At 35.0% G+C, this 23,145-nt stretch overlaps 1 protein-coding gene across 32 annotated transcripts in view; it reads right to left on the reverse strand.

Annotated features, from left to right (window-relative positions):
• LOC145294002 (arf-GAP with SH3 domain, ANK repeat and PH domain-containing protein 2-like) overlaps window positions 1–23,145 on the reverse strand; it is a 547,728-nt gene that overhangs the window by 456,810 nt on the left and 67,773 nt on the right. The gene's annotated exons all lie outside the window — the stretch shown is intronic.

The raw sequence follows: 23,145 nt of genomic DNA on the forward strand, positions 1-23,145 counted from the left end.
ATTCCAATTGAGAGATCTTTTTAAGATTCTGACCGTCGCTTTAAAGTGCAATTGTTTAAATCTCTCTTGAACTTGATTCGCCGGGTAAATTTGGCAGGAAGCTTTTGAAATTCATTTGCGCTTTTTAAAACGCTTATGTAAATGGTTGTGTAACCAGCATAGATAGCAATGAATGATCATAGAATATGGTTTAGGAAAGCATTGATGAATATTAGGAAGAGGGTCGAGTTCAAAATAGATTGTTGAGCTCCAGACTTCTGACCATCAACAACTACTTTTCTAAATCTATCAGAAACTTGATGGTTGAGAAAATATTTTCAGATATTTGATAATTAGCATTATTTTTTTTTTTTTAACAAATCAATAAACCATAGATAAATTGTTGTATGTTTGCAGTTACAAAATTGATTGATCAATTAAATAAAGAAATATTGATCGTAGCAATCCTAATATCTGTACATTGACTCTTTCCACACAAAAGTTCCATAAACCTGTTTATCCATAACCAACCACAAACAAAGAACCAGTCAACCTAACAGATCCAGTGTGAGACAGCAACTTTGTAGAACGGCTTGCCCAAACTGTAAAAACGTAGGGGGATGCTGGCCAATTTTTTCAATGAAAAACTATTATATCTGTTATTACAGAGATAATTCAATGAAAAATAAATTGAATACTGAAAACAATATTTTTGTGTTGTTACGAAGAAGACACAATGAATAATTATTGAACAATTTTCACGAAACTTAAAAAAAAATTAAAATAATTAAAAAAAAAAAAAACATGCATTGTAAGTTTCATAAATAAATATCTATTTTTTTTTAATAACAAACAGCTGGTAGCAAACAAAAAATATTTTTGATTTTATGGGTTTTTTTCTAGTTCAAATCAAGATAAATATTAATTTTTTTTATATAACAAACCAATGACAGCGAACAAATGTTTTCTTAATGATATTTTCTACGATTTCTTTTTTTTAGACTCAAGGTTTAGAATTAGACATACTTGTTTTGTCTATAAGCTTCAATCTCTGGCAAAAATCTATATTTGTTTCGAGAAATGCAGCATTTGTGCTAACTATATTAAATTCATGTTGGCTAACGAGTTTTCAAAAATTTATTAAATTTAATTTTTATTGAATTTTCTGCAAGATTTTTTTTTTATCGCATTTGCTAATTGTTGTCTGATACAATTCTCAATAGTTCAGCACCTTCCAGAAAATCCAGTCCTTCTTCTGCATAAATACTAATGAATAAACATTAGTGTTTATTTAGAATTACACTTATTTAAAAAAAAAAAAAAAAATACAGAAAAATCTATGATATATGTACTCGGCATGGCACAAAGATGTCATATTCCAAAGATGATATAAATTTTATTGTGTTTTTAAGAAAATCAAATTTTAAGCATAAACAAGGAGGAGGCCTAGAGCGGCCATATTGTTTTAAATTTTGCCAAAATTCAAAAGGTGGCAATTTGATTCAACTACAGAGATTTTGTTTGTTCAAAATAATTAAAACTTTTTAATCGCTAAAAATTGTTTGATTTTTTTTTCGGGGATAAGGGTTATTGCATGTACAGTAATCAATGGGATAGTATCATAGTAATCGTTAGTATTGGAGATTTGATAAAGTGTCTTACTTAAGGGGGTGGTTCATCAGGAATTTGTTTATGTTCGACTTGAAGATATTCAAGTTGTAGTCAGGTGGGAAAAAGGCAAACGGAAAGTTTAAAAAAAAAAAAAAAAAAAACTACTTGATCAATTTACATAATTTTTGGAATATGCAATCTTTGTTCTGTGACGAGTACATACATCATAAAAATTTTGCTGTATTTTTTCTTTCTTTTTTTTTTTTTTAACAAGTGTAATTCTAAATAAGCACCAAAGCACCTTTTTTAAATAAGGAAATTGATCACATCTAATGAAACATCCATATGTATGAATATTTTACATTCAATTTAAAAAACAAAAAAATGATGCAATTTTAAAACGAATATAATCATTTATGTTCTTTTTTAAGATAAGACTTTCAATAAATATATTGTTTTCAAAGCAAGACCTTTTTTCCTCTTTTTCTTCTTCATTTCTCATACCAGCTTGCAACCTGGTGACAAAAGAAAGAAGCAACTTTATAAGTTAGTGGCCCCAATGATGCTGGGCTAAAAGAGATTTGGGAATGAAAAGATAACATACCAAGGCCTTATGTACATCATGAAAAGAAACTGGACTCTTAGGAAGATCTCCATCATTCCAGTAGGAGCAACCAGACTCATGAAAAAGAATTTCAAAAACTACCTAGCAAATATACCCAGTGAACCAAGTGCAAGAGAGATATAAACAATTGCACTTACTGGAGTAGTTAGAATTTCTAAAAGATCTCTCAGTTGGAATGTATGTTTTTGGAACAACGGGTGAATGCAATAGCGGGTGAATGTTTAGCATCCAGTAGGATGCCCCATCTTCAGCTAGAACAAAATGAAAAAAAAAATGACAAGCTACAAAATTGTACAACAACCTACCTAAATAAATAATAATATGACTGACAAAAATTGACTTATTCAAGGAAATGGTTTATCAAATATCATGTAAGAAATAATAATCTTCCTTAAAAATTCCACTAAAAATGATATACTAATATAAATTAATAATAACTATTATTTTCCTCTTTTTGTTTCATGGCATATTTTGACTGCCATTTTATTGGTGCATTATTTTTTTTATAAAACCAATCAATCGATCAATGTCTTCGTTCAGTCTCAAGTTACAATGGATACCCATACCCTGCAAAGGTAGCTGCGCATGTAATTGTGGGGGAAGGGTTGTGCCAACCACACCTCTCCTGAATCAGCACTGCTCGAGTCCAGTGGCAATGAGAAATGCTAGATGACTGGAAACAATGCAGAGATAAGCGAAGAGCACACACAGCGCCTGGAATTTCTAAATGGTCACCCATTTTAGCACTGACCAGGCTCAACGTCGCTTACCTTCGGTGATCCTGTTTCTATTATATACACAGACAAACTGAAACTGAAAAACAATTTTCCGTACCTTTATAAGTTATCTTCTTTGTATGTTATGCAAACATGCCAAGCAACTGCATATTAGTACATTTTATGAAAAAAAAAAAAAAATTTTAATATTTCTATCACTTCATTTAATAAAATAAAAAATAATCAAAGTATCAATTTATTTTTCATTACGACAAAATGTGGGAGTCAATTAATAACAAGTCATTTTTTTATTAACAATTTCTTTTTCGAACATGAATAAAGTTTAATTTAAAGACAAAAACATAACTGAATACAAGAATTTAGTTAACATTCACCGGCAGCTGTTGAACGTATATATAGCCGATGCAGTTGATGCCAGCACAGTTAGGAGACGAGTTAGTTAATTTCAGAGTGGCAACAAAAATGCAAGTGATAAAGCACACTCTGAACGCCCATGCACAACCATCAGTGCATTAGGAATGATGGTGATTGTGTAGAAAAATTAATTCTGGAACACAAAAGGTCACTCGGTTTAATGGTACCACTCTAGACTTTGTAGTTCTTTAACATTTTTTTTTTTTTTTTTTTAGTCAACAAAATAGGATGCATTACTTTTGGGACAACCGTCATGTGTATATATAAGCTCTACACACATATTGAGCATTAATACATATATATATATATATATATATATATATATATATATATATATGTATATATATATATATATTGATTAGTTAAGTTCAGGTACATTTCTAACATGAGCTAAAAATCAATATTTCTCCATATATATAAGAGGCATATTTGGTAAAAAAAAAAAAAAAAAAAACGGGGAAAAAAGTGCTCAATACGCGAGTGGAGCTAAATATGTTTTTATTCTTTCAATCTCGGGGTTTTTTACTCAAATCATTACAAATTGTTTCAATAGACAGGACAATATAAAAACCTGTTCATCTCTTCAGATAATTCGAGCTAAAAAAAAAAAAATTATATATATTTTTGAAAAGCCACATTTATTATTGTTATAAATCCCTATCAGAAAAAAAAAAAAACTAAACCCTTTGTGTGTGAATTGTCTGATTCTGGGCTTGGTTACGATTCTGAGAAGTTGATTTTTATGTGCGTATGAAAAGAAGAGATAAAGAATAAAAATGAAAGATAAAGTATTATCAAACATGGAATGCTGAAAATATTCTTTTTATAGATATGTAGCAGTGGAGCGATTCGTGGCCTAGCCTGATTCAAAAATGTAGTTCACACCATTTTGGGGAAAAAAATGAGGGTGGGCTCCTCAAACAAAGATTTATCTTCATCAACCAAGTAGTCGAATGAAGATTAAAATGATGCAATGATTATCCTATTTTTTTCATTTTAGTTTATTTTTACATATCAAAAAGTCTCAACCTAGGGCCAGCACATGATTTCTTTTATGAGTTGTATTTGTATCCGAGGGCTCTTTTCAAGATTGATGCTGCATCTTTTATAGATGCTATATAAATTTCACAGATGCTTGGCTTACCAAGTATTAATTCAAGGTATTTTTCCATGTTTTATTTAACCAATCGAGTTGCTTCTACCACAAATGATAGGATATTAATTACTAGGGCTGTGACAACAGAATATTCTTTACATTCTTTTGATTCTCAAGTATATATTAGACACAGTCAATCAACTGAGAACCACATCAGTCTATATAAAAACATATAAGATGTTAACGGATATATACTCAAGAGTCAAAACAATAAAAAGAATATGCTGTTGTCACAGTCCTATTAATTACTTTTGATGAACGAGTTGTTTCGAGGTCATTTTTTTTTAAGTATCGATACTTAGTTATTTTTTATTTATTTTCATGTTCAACTATTTAATCCGTAATTGTTCAGTTATCATGCAGAATTCAAATGTTATTCACAGCACTGATGTGAAATGTATAAAACCATTTGTTTACTTCCAGCTATGGATAATTAAGGTAAAAATCGCTCTAGCTTTTCTAGAGAAATTAGTTTAAAAAGAAAACTTAATAATATTACCTGTACATGAACATGAGACTAGCCAATTCCACTATTATCATATTCACTTTAACTTCCATTTATTTATCTCTTTCTCTCCAGTCCATAGTTATCACTTCTGCACATGTTCTCCTGGGCCTTCCCCTACCAACTGACCCTGCTACTTCAACTTTTCTACATCTACTTAAAAACTACCAAAAGGGTATGAAGAGCTCTCTCCATGTGTTGGTAAAATGATATTCATTTTTGAAGAGAACAAAGGAAACCAAATGCTCCCTACCTTGAAAATAGATGTACCTATACATTTAAAAAAACAACTGGAAATATTTTTTCTGAAATGTGAAACAGATAGGCATGAATGGGAGCTTAATAAGTTTGGTTTATTTTTGGGAGAGCAAAGGGGAGAGAACCCACTGTTTGAAAATAGATGTACCCATAAAAGTTACTCATTATTATACTGTTGCATGTGGGGTAATCTCCTACTCCATCCCGGGCAACACTGAATAACTCTGCTAGTAGATAGAGGTATTGGAATGGAGGGAGTGGAAAACAAACATTTTTCTAATTGAGCAGTATGCTTGGGAAAATTGTTTCTCCATTAAACTACTAGATAATAGGTTTAAAAACAAAAACAAAAAATAATGATTTAAATTATCTTTGCTTCACTAAGTAAAAGCTACCATTTAGTTTAGCATAGAAGACATTCAATGTTATCAAAAAGGAAGATAAAATACAACCACCAATGTTTTTGCAGTATTTATAAGCATTGGGTACACAAAAAATGCAGTGGAATTTCGAGAAGTGCACTGGAATTACAAGAAGCACAGTGGAATTACAAGAAGCACAGTGGAATTTCATAGAGTGCAGTGGAATTTCATGAAGTGCAGTAGAATTTCATGAAGTGCAGTGGAATTACAAGAAGTGTAGTAGAATTACTGGTAGGTTGAGAGAGGATTATTAGTTTATGCGTGAAAAGTGTAATCCAATAAAGATGGATGAGAATTCCGATATGGAGAAACATATTTGGGTAGTGAAGCTCTTCAGCTTCTTCTTATTCTGAAGTTTTGTTACCTTAATGACATCATTGCAGCACAAGGATGAGCTGATGGAGTGTGACTGTAAAACTTAGGAATGAATGAAGTTCAGAGAATTTCTGTCATTATCAACCAGCAGAACATTACCACTGTAACCAAAGCAAGGGTCTATCAAGCATGTGCGCACAGTGTGATGATGATGTATGAAATTGAAACCCAGTCAATAAGGCTTGCAGATATGTGTTGCATATTGAGAAATGATATGAGAACCATATGATCAATGTGTAGTTGTGAATCATAAAAACTATGACCTAAAAGAGAGGTGACGGTGGTCTAATGGTTAACGACACAGACTGATGAGCTGGCTGGTTCAAGTTCAAATCCAGTTCGTTCCGCAAAAACTACTTTCACTTAGGATGTTGGCAACTTTCACGTGGTCCCTCCCATAATTCCCAATGTCTTTCTAGAAAGAATTCTCACTAGAAAAATATCAGAGAGACTAATACAAACAATAGAATCTTTGAATTTATGCCATATGATGATGATCTTAAAGGAAGATTAAATCTGGGCAGCATAGAGAGATGTGTGGAGAACAGGAGACTTTGTTGATATAGTCACAATGAAAGAATGGATCTTACGTTAGTAAATATAGAACAGTTGAGGTAGCAAAATCATATGGTAGGGAAAGGGCAAGGAAAACATGGAGAATGTGATAAAGGATGGGCTTGAGAAAAAGAGGGATAAATAAAGACCTGGCCAGAGATAGGTTAGTTTGGAAATCAATTTCTAAAAGTCTTAAAGCACATGCTAGTATGTAAAAGGGATGAGCATCTTTTTTTACATAAATTTTATCGTCATTTGTTATTTATTTGTGTTATTTATTTGTATTGAGCTGTAGGCTTATAACCGGTAACTGTCGCTCCCCTGTTTAGTCCTATACAGATGCATAGCTGAAGTTTTCTCTCCAGGGCGCTGGCCAGGGCAGATCTGTGGAGAGACTGGGTTGCCCAATCGTCAGAATCCCCCTCTCGGTCTTGCTGGTGTTGCCCAGAGGAATGGAAGTACCAGTACGTCCGGCACCAGGTTGACTGCAGTAGCTACCAGAGCAAGGCTGAGTACAGCACTTGTCTGCCTGTGGGGCTACACTCCAGATTTTCTGTTAGGGTTTACTCCCTTAGCCTTTATCAAACCAATGAATAACCACAAGGCAGTGGTACTATTTACCCATAGCTGGGGGCCTGTTCATGGGCACCAGGGGTCGGTCCTAACGGTGGGAGAAGTTATTTAATTTCATTGGACAGCTACCGCCTGCCACAAAGCTGAGCAGCCCTCAGTCAGTAAGGTGCTATCCCGCCACTGGCCACCTACCCTACCGGGTGCGTAGGGTATAGGATGATTCCAACAAGTGGCCAGTAACCATTGCACCAAACAAAACCAAAAGAAACACAAAGAACCCAACACTCAGGCTAGGGTGCTGGAATGTTCGTACTATGACGACTGGCCTATCTACCGACATACGCAACATCTCTGATATACGAAAAACTGCCATCATCAACAACGAGCTATCGAGACTCAAAGTAGACATCGCTGCACTCCAAGAAACACGCTTAGCTGACACCGGATGCCTAAAGGAATCAGACTATACCTTCTTCTGGCAAGGAAAACAGGAAGAGGAGGTCCGGGAACACGGTGTTGGTTTCGCAGTCAGAAACTCACTGCTTCAGAACGTACAACTCTCTGATTCAGCTACTGAGCGCCTAATCTCACTACGACTGAACACCACAGATGGAACAATTAATCTATTATGTGTGTACGCCCCAACACTCGCAGCACCTGACGACATCAAGGAGCACTTCTACACACAGCTGGATAGCACCATCAAGGCATTTCCACAAAATGAAGACCTGATTATACTTGGGGACTTTAATGCACGTGTGGGTGGCGACAACGATGCATGGCCGAGCTGCCTTGGTAACTTTGGAGTGGGCAAATGCAATGGTAACGGTCAGCGCCTTCTAGAACTCTGTGCCTATCATGACCTCTGCATTACCAACACATTCTTTGCTGCCAGACCACATCACAGAGTGTCCTGGAGACATCCCAGATCAGGGCGTTGGCACCAGTTCGATCTAATCATTACTAGACGAAGGTACCTCAAACATTTTCTGATGTCTAGAGCCTACCACAGTGCTGATTGTGATACAGATCATTCCCTAATATGCAGCAGAGTCAAACTTCAACCCAAAGATTTCTACCACACTAAACAGGAGGGTGTTGCTCGTATTGATGTTAGCAAGACCACATACTCAGATCGCAATGCGAAATTCAATGAGATGTTAACCTCCACCTTCAAAGGAGATAACACCCGGGCTGCATCTGAACAGTGGGAAACACTGATAAATGCCATCCACTCTACAGCTCTCAAAGTCTTTGGGAGGAGGACAGGTAGCAAACGCAATGACTGGTATGATGCCAACTCTGCTACCCTCAACCCTCTGATTGAGGCAAAGCGTTTGTCCTTGCTCTCATACAAGGCCAACCCATCTCCTACATCGCTGGCTGCACTGAGGCTTTCCAAAAGGGCAGTTCAAAAGGCTGTAAGAGAAGCTGCAAACAACTACTGGACGGAGCTCTCCAAGTCTATCCAGCATGCAGCTGATACAGGAAATATAAAAAATATGTATAACGGGATCAGGAGAGCTACAGGACCCATAATTAACAAAACTGCTTCACTGAAGTCTAAATCGGGTGAACCCATACTAGACAAAGTTAAACAGCTAGACAGATGGGTTGAACACTACTCCGAGCTTTACTCCAGGGAAAACATGGTACATCAGTCCGCCCTGGATGCCATTGATCGTCTACCACTGATGCATGAGCTCGATGAGGAGCCTTCCATAGAAGAACTATCCTGGGCAATAGACAGACTGCCATCAGGAAAAGCCTCAGGAAAGGACTATATTCCAGCTGAGGTCTTAAAAAGTGGAAAGGCTAGCCTGCTTGAGCCCCTCCATAGTCTTCTGATACAGTGTTGGAGAGAAGGCTCAGTGCCTCAGGGCATGAGAGACGCAAATATCATCACTCTCTACAAACACAAAGGGGACCGCGGTGACTGCAACAACTACCGCGGTATCTCACTGTTGAGTTTCGTTGGCAAGCTATTCGCACGTATAGTATTACTGCGACTAAACGTTCTTGCCGACCAAATCTACCCAGAATCTCAATGCGGTTTTCGTTCAGAGAGATCAACAATCGATATGATCTTCTCCCTACGCCAACTGCAAGAGAAGTGCAGAGAGCAAAACCAGCCTCTGTATGTTGCCTTCATAGACCTGACCAAGGCATTCGATCTCGTGAGCAGAGACGGACTATTCAAAATTCTCCCACTGATCGGATGCCCACCAAAACTCCTCAGCATCATAAGATCCTTTCATGATGGCATGAGGAGCCCTGTGCAATTTAACGGTGGCATGTCTGCTGAGTTCGGGGTGAGGAGTGGTGTCAAACAGGGTTGTGTGTTGGCCCCAACACTCTTCGGCATCTTCTTCTCCCTACTCCTGAAGCATGCTTTCAAGAACACAACGGATGGTATCTGCTTGCACTCCAGGTCAGATGGTGGTCTCTTCAACATCGCCAGACTCCGCTCCAGGACAAAGACCAGGACAGTTCGGATAAGAGACATGCTGTTTGCCGATGATGCAGCTATAGCATCGCATCAGGAAGATGGTCTTCAAAGACTGATGGACAGGTTTGCTAATGCTTGCAGCCTGTTCGGTCTCACCATCAGCCAGAAGAAAACTCAAGTCATGGGACAAGCAACCGCTTCCCCACCCAGCATCACAATCCAAGGCACACCACTAGAGGTCGTACGCCAGTTTCAATATCTAGGCTCCACTACTTCAGACACCCTCTCATTGGACGTGGAGCTAAACAAAAGGATTGGAAAGGCATCTACAACCCTCTCTAAACTAACTAAAAGAGTCTGGGAAAACAGGCACCTTACCACCTCCACCAAGATGACCGTCTACAGAGCGTGCATCCTCAGTGTTCTACTGTATGGGAGTGAATCCTGGACTACATACTCAACACAAGAGAGGAAACTCCAGGTCTTCCATATGAGGTGTATACGTAGGATACTTGGTATCACATGGCAGGACAGAGTGAGTAATACTGATGTTCTGCAGAGAGCGGGCATCCCATCCATTTACTCCCTACTGCGTGAGCGACGTCTTCGCTGGCTGGGCCATGTGCGCAGGATGGATGATGGGCGCATCCCTAAAGACCTTCTCTATGGCGAGCTTGCCTCAGGCTCAAGAAAGAGGGGGCGACCCCACCTTCGCTACAGGGATGTCTACAAGCGTGACATGAAGGCTCTCTCGGTGGACAGGAATACATGGGAAGCCTCTGCAGCTGACAGAACTGCCTGGAGGAAAATGATACGCCAGGGGATTATCATCAGTGAAAGGACCCTCCATGTTGAAAATGCTGCAAAGAGAACTAGGAGAAGAGCGAGTGTACAGGCGGAACAGCCGGACGAAGCGGCAAATTGCATAACAACCTTCATATGTCAAGGCTGTGGCAGACTATGCAAATCAAGAATTGGTCCCTACAGTCACACAAAAGGATGCAAACAAGCAACATTTTAATATGGCGCTGATCCATAGTCGTTTCGACTGACGGATGCCACACATTATTTGTATTAATGATACTAATGGAATTGTTATAACCAATACTTAAGTAACTTGCACCTTTATGCTTATGCAAAATATGGACAGCATTACCATCAGCATATTCTGAGTAGCTTATATAAACGGCCGAAATGTGTTGAACGAAAGCTTCATGTTTTTTGTTTTGCTTTGTGTTTTTGTTTTTTTATTTTCACACCAATTTTTAACATTCTGAATGAAAACGTTTTTGCTTTGTTTTATTTTTTTTACCAAAAATGATGACCTGTGTTTAAAACTGGTAATTTCAATGAAAAAAAAAAGGGTACTTGTGTAGTTCACAAACTATGCTAAAACAATGTTATTTAGAAAACCAGTCTTAATATGGGGAAAGAGCCTTTTTAACTATTTTATACTTTTGCTTAATTTAATAAAACAAACGATACTGTAAAAGAAAAGATTTTTAATAAACAAAAGATACCGTTTGCCGATTCAGACGTCTTGTTGAACTTGAAAATCTGTATGAAAATTTAAACTGAACTGTTTATTTACGAGGACAGGCTATTCTCATTAAATCAATCATGACTGGGCAAAAGTCTTAAGCAATTCTTAATTATATTCTTAGTATCGCCTGTACTGAGGATTGAACCTTCAACCTCTAGTAGACTGTCACTTAAACTGATTACGACTTAGCACTAGATCCATATGGAGTGCATTATTATAAGACCAACAACTACAGACTCTTGCTGAACTTGAAAATCCGTACAAAATTACAAACTGAACACTTTATTTGATCCATGGAGGTAGATTTAGTTCTGTCAGCCATGACCAGGTAGATGTATTAAGTATTTCTTTATTATATTACTAGTATCTACAGTAACCTTCAACCTCCAAGCCATTGTCACTTAGAACTGATTATTACTAAGTACTTTATCAGTTGTGCCACTAGTTCATATTGAGTGCCTTGTTATTACCAATCAATTAAAGAGCCACCATTATTTTATTTCCAGCTAATGGGTAAGAAATTTTACGTCTGTCTTAATGGAATTTGTGCTAAAGCGAATCTAATGGGTTCAAATGGATTTAAACTGAATGCCGATTGCTTAGTACATATCAGTAATTATCATACTATTTACACTATTCCATGATTGTGCATTTAAAATACATTTTTACTTTTCTGACCTTGGAAATGTTGCAATATTTTTGGCATAAAATCAGGATATAATCAAAGATTAGAACGATTATATCTATAGCTAGGAGTGATAATAACAAACCAATCAGGTATAAGAATCGATGTATAAAATGTACTGAATCTCTTTGAATTTTTCAATCATAGCTCTTTGTCTTGACACAAGAACGAAACTAGACTGCTGACCATGACTGGATTAATGCAAACATCATTTACCTAAAAAGGTTTCTTTGACTGGATTGATTCTGCCAATTTTTGCTTGGGACAACTACATTTAATAATCTTAATTGGATATTTTTTTTCTACGATCAAGTTATTCTTTTGCTATCCTTTTTTATGGATTATTTTTCTATTACAAGAATGGCACTACACCCAAGAAAATACTTGGAAGAAAAAGAATATCGTTCATAAAATAAAAGAACAGTCGATTCCTTTATCTCCCTTCCATGGCTGGAAGATGTAACACAAGGGTCAAAAGATGGGATTGAAGAGCCAGTGCCCTAGAGCAAGAGATTTCAGGCCTGCAAAAAAAAAAAAAATTAATTGCCTGGGCAACCCTGTCGGCATTTCCCAAGTGACTAGCAATAAACCAATCCCTTCTCAAAGATAAAAGGCAAAGCAGTAGATACAAAATATAAATCATTGCTTAGAATTTCTTTGAGAAACGCAGACATTTTTTTTTTTGCCATCTCCCCCCACCTCCACTGTCCTCACAAAGATTGGGGAATCATAACCAGAATCCTTATTTTTTCTTAGCAGATGTTGCCCTTAGTCCAAAACACTTCACACTCTCATTCCCACTTTAGTTCAGACATATTTAGCCAGAAACATGTCAGAGAAAAGTTAAAAATAAATAGAAATAGAATAAAAAAAGAAAAGATAATTAGATTTTTAATCTCATGTCCTAATCAGAAATTCTTACAAGTCTTTCCCCTTTTATGCATGACAAAAATGGAACAAAAGCAAAAATTCAGATTGTTATTTTTTTTTTTTTTTTTTAGCAAAGGATGAAATAGAGTAATAAAACATTCAAGTTCTGGAAATGAGAGTGGGGATAAAAAAATGTTGGGTCATATGAGCGGGGGGGGGGGATTCCAGTAAGTGTCTCTCCCTTTCCATATATATATATATATATATATATATATACACAGTAAGTGGTGGAAGAGTATCCAGTAGGATAAGAAAATTCAATCAATTCCTAAGCCCTCAGATATTTGTAATATCAGCCACACTCTTGTGCATTTTCCTGTCTGATCTCTAGAAAGAAAGAAAAAAATGTCATTATGGGTCAACAATGAGGAATCATTCTAATTGGCTTCACAGAAAAATCTTATTATGCTGCATTAGATTTAATCGAGAGAAATAATCTACAATCTTTTTTGTTTTTTTTAATAAAATACTAACAGGGAGACCCCACGTTGCCCGGATAGAATGATGATCAACGAATGTTTCACACTCCCATATTTTTATTGCCATCGAGATCTGTAAAATTGCCCATTTTTCAGTCAAATCCATTGCCTGCTCTAGTTGGGGACCCATCGTGGTGCACCGGGATCAAGCTTCACATGTCTCCCCGGAATGATTTAGTTCACAATACCTCATAGTTTACATTGCACTGTAGAGAATCTACAGTTGATTTTATAAAACTATTTATATACATATAACGGCTTGAATTAAAGTTTAAAATACCAAAGTCAAGTATCATGCATCAATTGTGCTCTAAACAGAAACATTAATTTTGAATGCGTCCCTGTCATATCAAAGAACCTACTGTAAATTTTATATACCGGACCTTACTGCTTGTACGATAATGGCTTAAATTCCAGTTTAAAATGAACAAGTCAACTATCATGATGAAATTGTGCTTTAAACAGAAACATTTGTTTTGAACATGCCTGTCATAAAGAACCTATTGTTAATTCTCTATGTTAAGCCTTTTGGCTTGTGTGGTAATAAAGCTTCTCAAATGCACTTGTGATGTCAGGCTGTGTAAAATGTTAATTTGGTTAAAATCGGCTGGTCCTTTTTTTATCATATTATTTTGATTAACAATACTTATCGAAGACATTCCAATACAAAACCTATCTAAGAACACTACCAGGCACATAAAATACCTTCATATGAAATTTCATAAAAACCGGCCCAGCCGTTTTCGAGTCTATAGGAAACGAACTCGCACACAGTTTCTTTTATATAACAGAAGATATTTAAACGATTAAGCATAGAGAAAATATATGCATACATATATTTAAATGTGTCTATAAAATGAAAATATTCATTGCCTGTGAGCATGCGTTTTAAATTGAAACGGAGCCTATAATTTGACAGTAAATAGTTGTAATACAATTTTAATTTCCTAATGCCATTCCAAGGTTGTTTCATGTCAAATTTAACATTTTAATTCTGTTTTATAATGTTTTAGAGATTATAAGTGTTTATCGTTAACAGTACTATAATCTTTATCTTCCTATGGCATATCAGGTATGACAAGAATGCCTCATGCTTAATTTGGAAATATTCTGTTAAATAGTTTTGGAGCCTATAAATAATATAGTAATGGTGTTAATAGTAGAATTTCAATTTCCTAATGTTATGCTAAATCTATTTGGTGTAATTCTGTTCGATGATGTTTATGATTTGTATTTTGTAGTATTATAATGTGTACCTTCTAATGACATATTTGACAATTTGGAGACATTATGTCGAATAGTTTTGGAGCCTATAAATAACAAACACATGTAGAGGAGGAAATGATCAATTATAATACAGATACATTTGATTTGGATTATTCAAACTATTGTTCTCATCTTGATTGTTATTTGCACAAGGACCTGTGGCGTAATGGATAAAGTAAAATGTAGTTGTAATTGCCATTCATCTGGTGGTTGAAGGTTCAATCATCAGTGTAGGTAATACTAAGAACACAACTGCGAATTACTTAAGACTTCTACCGGTCATGGCTTACTGAATGAAAGCATACTACACATGTGCGTTAAATACAAGGTTCTGTTCAAAATTCTGTGCAGATTCCAGAGTTTATTCCCAAGGTCAACAAAATACACCTGAAGAAGGTTGGAGGTTACATCGGCTGAAAATTTGTGCAAATAACACTCCGAATGAGAACAGTAATCCAAATAATCCAAATTATCAATCCTCATCTCAAAATTTCAGAAACATAAGAGTCATTTGATTTAGATGCAAAAATCTGGTCAATCATAAGTAACATATGAGAAAGCCACACACACACACACATATATATATATATATATATACACACACACTAGCAAAAGTACCCGTCGTTGACTGGGTTCAAAAACAGCCTACAGAAAATGGACTCGGATTTATGAAAGTATGATAGGTTATGAAAAGGAAGGGTTGTAAAGAGATAGCTTCGAATTTGGGGGTATCAAAACCAAAGCAAAATATGATGAAAGTAAAAATAAAATAGATAAACACCATAATTTATTATACCATGCCTGTTCACACTGAAACACTTATCACAATATTCTGTGGATCTATATTTTAAAACCTTGTTAAACTGTGACATATTTCCATTCTATGGAGGTCAGGCGCGAACAAACACCCCATAATTTTATTATATCATATTTCTTCAAACTGAAACAATTATCAAAGTATACTTACGCAGATAGATATGAAAAGTCTTTATTAAAGTTTGTGCCTATTTCCATTTTATCGAGGCCAGGCGCGAACGCAGACCCCACAATTTTATTATACCACCCCTATTTAAGTTAAAACATACTTATCAAAGTATTATTATGTACACCTATATCAAAAATACTTGTAAGCGTTTTTTTTTTTTTTTAAATTTTTTATTTCCATACTTTGTGGACCAAACGCGTACGCAGACCCCACAATTTTAATGAATCATCATTATGCCAGATCAAATATACCCATTCTTGTGTCTCGATACATCTATCATTATATGTGATCAGTTTTCTATAATAGTCACCCATATAGGAGCCTATTCGTGACCAGACACACACACACAGACGTTCAGCTTTATATATATATATATATATATATATATATATATATATATATATATAATAGAAAAATATTATTGAAAATTAATTCAAATTTTCAACAAAAAACGTTAAAAAGCCTGTAAAGAAAGTATACAGAATTTTTAATTATCCGACAAGGGGTACAGATAAACTTGAAAGACCTTATTCCACGGAGTTTCGAAAAATGTAATTGCTCTCCTCAGAGAAAAGGTTTGCAAAACATACAATAAATTTTGCAGATTAACGCATTAAAAGAAACTACAAATATGAATTGAATCATATTTGCATAAACAAGTTTATTAACAGTTAGTGAAAGTTTCTAAAGTTTCATAATGTATATATTTCAAGATACCATGTTAATGGAGATAGGTACACAAGTATTTACTCATTTTCGGAAAACATGAATGCCAACTATATTAACTTAAGAGGTTCTATTCATGGGCTGAAAAACTTTGGAAGTATTGCTTTTTCTAATGTGCTGATGAAGCCCAAGTTTGTCGAAGTTATAATTTGATGAACAATTATATCCTTATTATTTATCTGCAAACTGTTATCCTCATCTTCATAGTCATTGTTTCACTACATTTCGGCCAACTATTCCTCTGGCCTTCTTCAGGTGGTTGGAAACGTAGTGAAACAACAACTACTATGAAGATGAGGATAACAATCCCAGTCCGTAGATAAAGAAATATACAAATTACTCATCTCAAAAGATTCCAATAAAAAATAATATTTAATTATAACCTTTATATGCCAACACTGGGGACTGAAACAATTGTATGCAATGTTGTGGCCAATAAAAGTAAAACTTTCTAAAAAAAGAGTAAATACTTGTGTATCTATCCCTATTAACGTGGTATCTTGAAACAAAAATATTTATAGCTTTAGTATTGCATTATTGAGCTATCTTAATGAGAACTTCGTTATTCATTCATATGTAATCACTTCTCCAAGGAATTGAATTAAATTACACACACACATAAGTTCCAAATTTAACACGTACATAATATTTAGTTTAGCATCCATTTTACATACTGGCATATGTTGCACAGCCTTTATAATTTGACTTCCAAACTGCCTTATCTCTGGCAGGTCTTTATTTATCCCACTTCTCTCAAAGCAATCCTTGTCGCTTCCTTTCATGTTTTTCCTATGAAGTGGACCTGCTACTTCAACCGTTTTACATCTACTCACCCAAGAACTTTCATCCATTTTTTCAACGTGACCATACCATTAAAGTCTCCTGTTCTGCACACATCTCCCTATAACATTATACTGCCCAGATTAAATCTTCCTCTGAGATCATATGATGTAAGCCTATCTTTAAGCTAAAAAGTATACATCCATAGTATCATTATCATATTTCTATTCATGCAACACCTAACCTTACCAGCTTATTTGAATTTGGGCAAGATCTCTTAAGTTCAGAGAAGGAAAAGCGAACTGAAAATGTGTACACCTGTAATGCCAGAAAAAATATCTAAAAACGTGGGCAATGGATTACAAATTTATATTATCATGTTTGTAATTCTGTATCAAAGGTTTTACATACCGTATATTTCAGCGTATAAGACGACCCTTAAAGTTAAAAAAAAAATAATCTTTAAAAACCAATATATCATAAGATACCAGGTGTTGCAATCTCTAAATCTAGGCTAAACAAACATGGTTTCGTTATTTAGCAGTCATCTTATACAACCAATATATGTACCTCATCTAATTTGACGGTCGCCTTATATGCTGAAATATACAGCATTTTCTCCAATTTTACAGGTGTACAGCGTTTTTGTTTGCTTTTTTTTTTTTTTTAATGAACTGAACTAGTACCCCTGGTTAACATTGAAAGTCTGACCAAATGTAAATGGGAAAAGAAGTCACACATAAAACATATTTCTTTGTTTTTATAGAAGAGAAACTAAGTTTTATATTATTTTCATTTTACTTCAGTCTAAATTCTCAGAAATCAAGGAACCCCTTTCTGAAGCTAATACTTGATTTCTATATGAGCTACATAGATATCCGAATGTTTTCAACCAAAGTTCTACTTTTTATCCCAAACATTGAATTAGTAAAGACAAACAATTATTCTCCTTTCCCTAACTGACCAGTTAAATATGCTATAGTATATCTTTTCCTTGTGATCTCTTAGTCTTACCGGATTCCAGGACTAGAATTCATCTAGTCTGGTGGAGTATCTAGCTAAGAGATAACATCAGTTGAATAAGATGTACCATTCCTTGTATAAGCCAGTGTGTAGCCATACCATCTTATTTGGGCTTCAAATACCATGTTATTTTGAATAGTTGGTCAGGATTTATTTGTAGTGCAAAGTATCCTCATGACAGGTTTTTCTGACAAACTTTTGTCCAGAGAGATCGAAGACATTGAAGGATGGTGTCTAGTAGGTAATTCAAATACATCAGTGTTTGAACAATGACAGCTTTTAGTGATGTGGTATTCGAAATCTGAAAATGTACATAAGACCTGAGGATATCTAAAGTGAATATAACTTTAGACAGTATTCTTTGGAAGTGTGTGTTCACATACATACATCTTGTATACAATTGTGTTCCTAAATAATAAAAAAAAATTAAATAAAAAAAATGACTTCCTATCTTTCGAAAATAATCAAAAATCTATTGATAAAAATATCGGATAAAGAAAAAGAATTAGAAATCAATAATTGAGAGAGAGAAAAAAAAAAAGAAGCTAAACGTTATACAAAAAAAATCCCCGTAAGCAATATGTAACAATACCAAACTGAAATGTGTTTTTAGTTGAAGAGTTATATATCGGAAATCAATTCAACGTCTCAAAGTGAACTTTTTACAGCAAAGTCAATTGTTAGGGGTGGGACCTTGTTACGAGGGATAGACGTAGTGCAATGATACCTGGGTCCCACTAAAACACTATGAAAATCTATCTATATACTATTAAAATGTTAGGTTGTTTTGGAAGTTTTTTTTTTTTTTTCATGCACAAATAGAAACATGTGATGGGTTGACAAAAAGGAATAGGCAGAGTGAACATTAATAATATAGTAGTTTTTATGATGTCAATACCAGAGTTCAAATCCCACATACGTCTTAAAGATTTTGTACTAATTGGATACGTTTTAGAAATTGGAAGTTAACATAATATAAAAACAAAAGAAAAACATTACATAAATATTCTTGCTAGGCTGGGAATCTTCCATAATATAAATCTCATCTGTCTGTTTAAATGCATGTATGTATGTACGCCTAAAACTTTCGAAAGATGCGACGGATTTTCACAGGTATCGTTTTGAAGCTCGACCTTTTGGACAACAAATATCGAAAAATTGGCTAAAAACATAAATTCACCCTCAACTGGGAACTTTTCTGCAAGGAGGTGGTCGCTTTTTTTGCAGATATTTTCAGAAGTCATCCCTCTTTTTGATTGATTAGCTTTAATTTAAACCTTTGTCACTTCCGGTTTGGCGATGAACACAATGGCAAAGATGTCACATTTTTTTTTTTTTTTCCCCCCCACTTTCTTTTTCTCCTTCGTGGTACGTGTTCGAGTCTGCCTGCCTACTACCAATTTTTTTTTTTTTTTTTTTTGCTCAACACACACCACCAAAAACGCCGGGCACTCAGGCTTTAGTGTCTTCTCTAAGTTAGAATTTTTAAAATTGCTGCCTAATTAACCTCAGCAGAAGGACCATTGATAATTGCTTCAAATTGAAAATTAAACAAACGCTGGTAGAAACGCATAAATAAATGTTAATAATTGATTGAAAATGTTATGCTGTACGAGTGTTTAGTTTAATTTTTTATTTTTGAGCGATTAAGCAAGAATGGGCCAGAAATGAGTATCAGTTTACGTTAATTTTATGTGCGAAATTTTAACATAATTGTTTTTTGTTTTTTTTTTTGTCTTTTTCACCACATAATCATAATAATAATTCACCACATGTAGAATCCCATTTTGGGGAAGTGATTTAGCTAAAGGGATTAATATATTTGCTGCTGCTGTTACTATTATTATTATTATTATTATTATTATTATTAGTAGTAGTAGTAGTAGTAGTAGTAGTAGTAGTATATGCAATTTTTTTTTTTTTTTAAACACAAATCAAATAATCGCCCAAATGCATATAATTGTAAGAAAAAAATATGAACATTTTTTTCAAAGAGGGAAGGTACAAAATAGTTAAGAGAAATCCCTCCTAATGTTAAGAATGCTTTTCTAAATAGTACGTTATTTCGTAGAAATGCAGTGAGTTTTCTGTTCCACCTTCCCTACCTTACTCCTTTTCTCTATGTCTTTTTCAAACTTTTAAACCCCTTTTTCTCTTTCCCCACCACTTCTTCCCTGCTTTCTCTTTCTTTTCTATTTTACCTCTCCTAACCTCTTAATCTTCCCCTTGTTTCCATTCTTCTTCCAGCACCCTACTTTTTTTTTTGTTTTTTTTTTAAATAAATACAAAAACAGTTGTAAATTTGTACAATTATTCCAGTCATACTTTACCACTTAAGATTTCCTAGCAAAATTGTTATATCCTTTACAGATTAATATTCTATATTTATTTAATTAGTGTCACTTCTTGAAACAGAGGGATAGAAGATTAACAATATAAGCCTAAACTTGCAGATTTAATGGCTTGTTTTTTAATTTTTATATTTTATTTATTAACTAGGGGGGAGCGCGTTACCCGGGGGGGGGTTGTAGGTGTGTGAAAAAAAAAAAGTGTTAGTAAAAAGGCAGGCTCGAACCCATGATGCGAAGGCGGGAAAGAAAGTGAAAGAAAACCTGAGAGTTTACCGCTGCGCCATGACACGAGCGGAAGTGTAAAGTGTTGAAATTTAGCGATGAAAAAGAAAGGAGTTGGTAATTAACTTAAGAATCACACAGGCGCAGAAATGAACGCATTGATCAAAGCAGATTGCCTTCAAGACGTGCTGGTTCGGAAGGCCAGGCGGTATATCTTCGCTTCGATTAGTTTCGCTTTATTTATACGAGAAAGACAAACACTGAAAACCAAGGATTTTTTTAAAACTCGATCAAAATGAATGTAGAGACGATGTTTTCAAATCTGATATATTATAATCTAGGGAGTATAAGGAAACTTCTCCAAAATAGTAACCTTGTCGAGAAGCCCAGTGAAAAAAAGCCTTTCTTGGACATACACAAATGCACACCCATTTTGCTTTTTATATTATAGATAGCTTACCATTTATCAAGGTTAAAAGCCATTTGAGGATAAGGATTAATCAGATAGAATGACCGTTAGTTTGAAGATGAAGAACTCTGTAAGAGGATCACAAATGATTATTGAGGGCCAAATAATTGCAGTAATTTGTTGACATTTGATCTGTAGACGACCATGTTCTAATCTACAGGAAAGCAGTTCTACGGTAATGTGTTCCACAAACAGGAATCTCTTACAAAGTTACTATGTTTGTGGAAATTCTACCTACCGTTAGGCACACAGGGGTGGGGTGGGGAGTTTTATTGTTTACTATAAAATGTAGCTCATGAATTTAAATCAGATTTTTTTTCTCCATTTTTTTATTTTACTATTTATTTTTTGTACAATGGTCACAAATTAATCTTTGAGTATTAGATTTTTAATATAAAATATTCCTGCTGAAAGCCTTTGATACCACGCATCATCAACGAAACACAATGCAGGGCTACTCCATTTTGGTGTCTTAACAGAGACAATTTCAACAATCATCTGAAAGAATGAAATTGAATGAGAGCCAACAGCATTTGAGTTCTTTTTGTAGAGGAAAAATAATTAAAGGGAGTTAGTCAGGAATAAAATTATAAGTATTTGCCTTTGTAATTTTTATTATTTACTAGCCTGGGTGCTCGGCCTCACCCGGGTGTTTGGAGGTGTGTGTTGAGCAAAAATAGAAAAAGTGGTAGTAGGCTGGAAGGCTCGAACCCATATCGCTAAGGAGGAAAAAAACACGAGGAAAAAAAAAAAAAGTAACATCTTTGCTGCTGTGTCAATTGCCAAATCAGAAATGACGTTGGTCTAAATTAAGGCTAGTCAATCTATAAGAGAAGATAACTCGAAAATATCAACAAAAAAAGCGCCCCCTTCCTGTAGAAAAGTGCCCAGTTGAGGATGAAGGAATTAATGTATTTAGCCAATTTTTCGATATTTGTCGTCCCAAGGGTCAAGCTTCAAAATGATATCAATTTTGTGAAAATCCATCGCTTCTATCGAAAGTTTTAGGCAGACATACATATATAAATACATTTAAACAGACGGGTGAGATTTATATTATAAATATTCATTCCAAACATAGCACTTTGTCACCAAGAAGTAAGGGTTGTTAGGGATCAGATTTATAGGAGCAAACTACATGGTAAGTTATGCAATGAGATCTTTGTTCACATTACATTTAAATTTTTGCATGTTGGTATAGTCGTGAAATAGGAAGGGAATGCCAAAGGCAAACAGTTTGAGGAAAGAAACTTAAAGTAGAAAACTTTCCGGCGTCTGGTGAAAGGGTAGGATTTTGCTGATTGCTAAGGGTATTTATGTTGAGGCACAAGTGTAGTAAGTTCAGAGCACATTACTGAAATACTCATTGAATCTCTACGGTTCCAGGTGAGAACTGTCTGAAGATAGCGGTTTCAATCCTACCCAAAGCCGGCCAGAGACTTATTTGGCCAAAACATGGTGAGACGACAAAACTATGGATGGCAGTAATTGTTGAGAATGCAGTTAGGAGATTTGAAATTCCTATCCCGTCGCGGTTACCACCTGATTAAGGCCAGAGGAATAGTTGGCCGAAACGTTGTGAAACAACAACTACGAAAGAGGAGGATAATAGTCCGCAATAAATAAATTAATAAATAATATTCATCTCAATAATGAATTCCAATTAATTAATATACATATTTAATTCCATTCAATTTATATAGCTAAATATAAAACAAGCATGCTTCAGCTGCCGTGTAAGAAAAGGGTAATAAAAATTTACACAAAAGAAAATACAGTTACTCAGCTATGGTCCAATTTTCACCTTGCATAGTTGTGTTGTTGGTGCATTTATTACCTGTCTTGGAAGTTTATTCCAAGGTACAGGCATCTTGATTGAGAAAGCAGTTCTCCTCCGGCTCAATTGAAATCGGCAGTGTAATAGTTTCTTGTGGTGTCCATGTGTAAACTTTGCAGTTAAATATGTTGGTATTATTAGACAGTAAAGTCTAAAGAAAGAATTCCCAACCGTTATATCCTCCTTCTCT

Source organism: Euprymna scolopes, chromosome 15, assembly GCF_053919585.1.
Source record: "Euprymna scolopes isolate OS-2025 chromosome 15, ASM5391958v1, whole genome shotgun sequence".
Classification (NCBI taxonomy): domain Eukaryota; kingdom Metazoa; phylum Mollusca; class Cephalopoda; order Sepiida; family Sepiolidae; genus Euprymna; species Euprymna scolopes.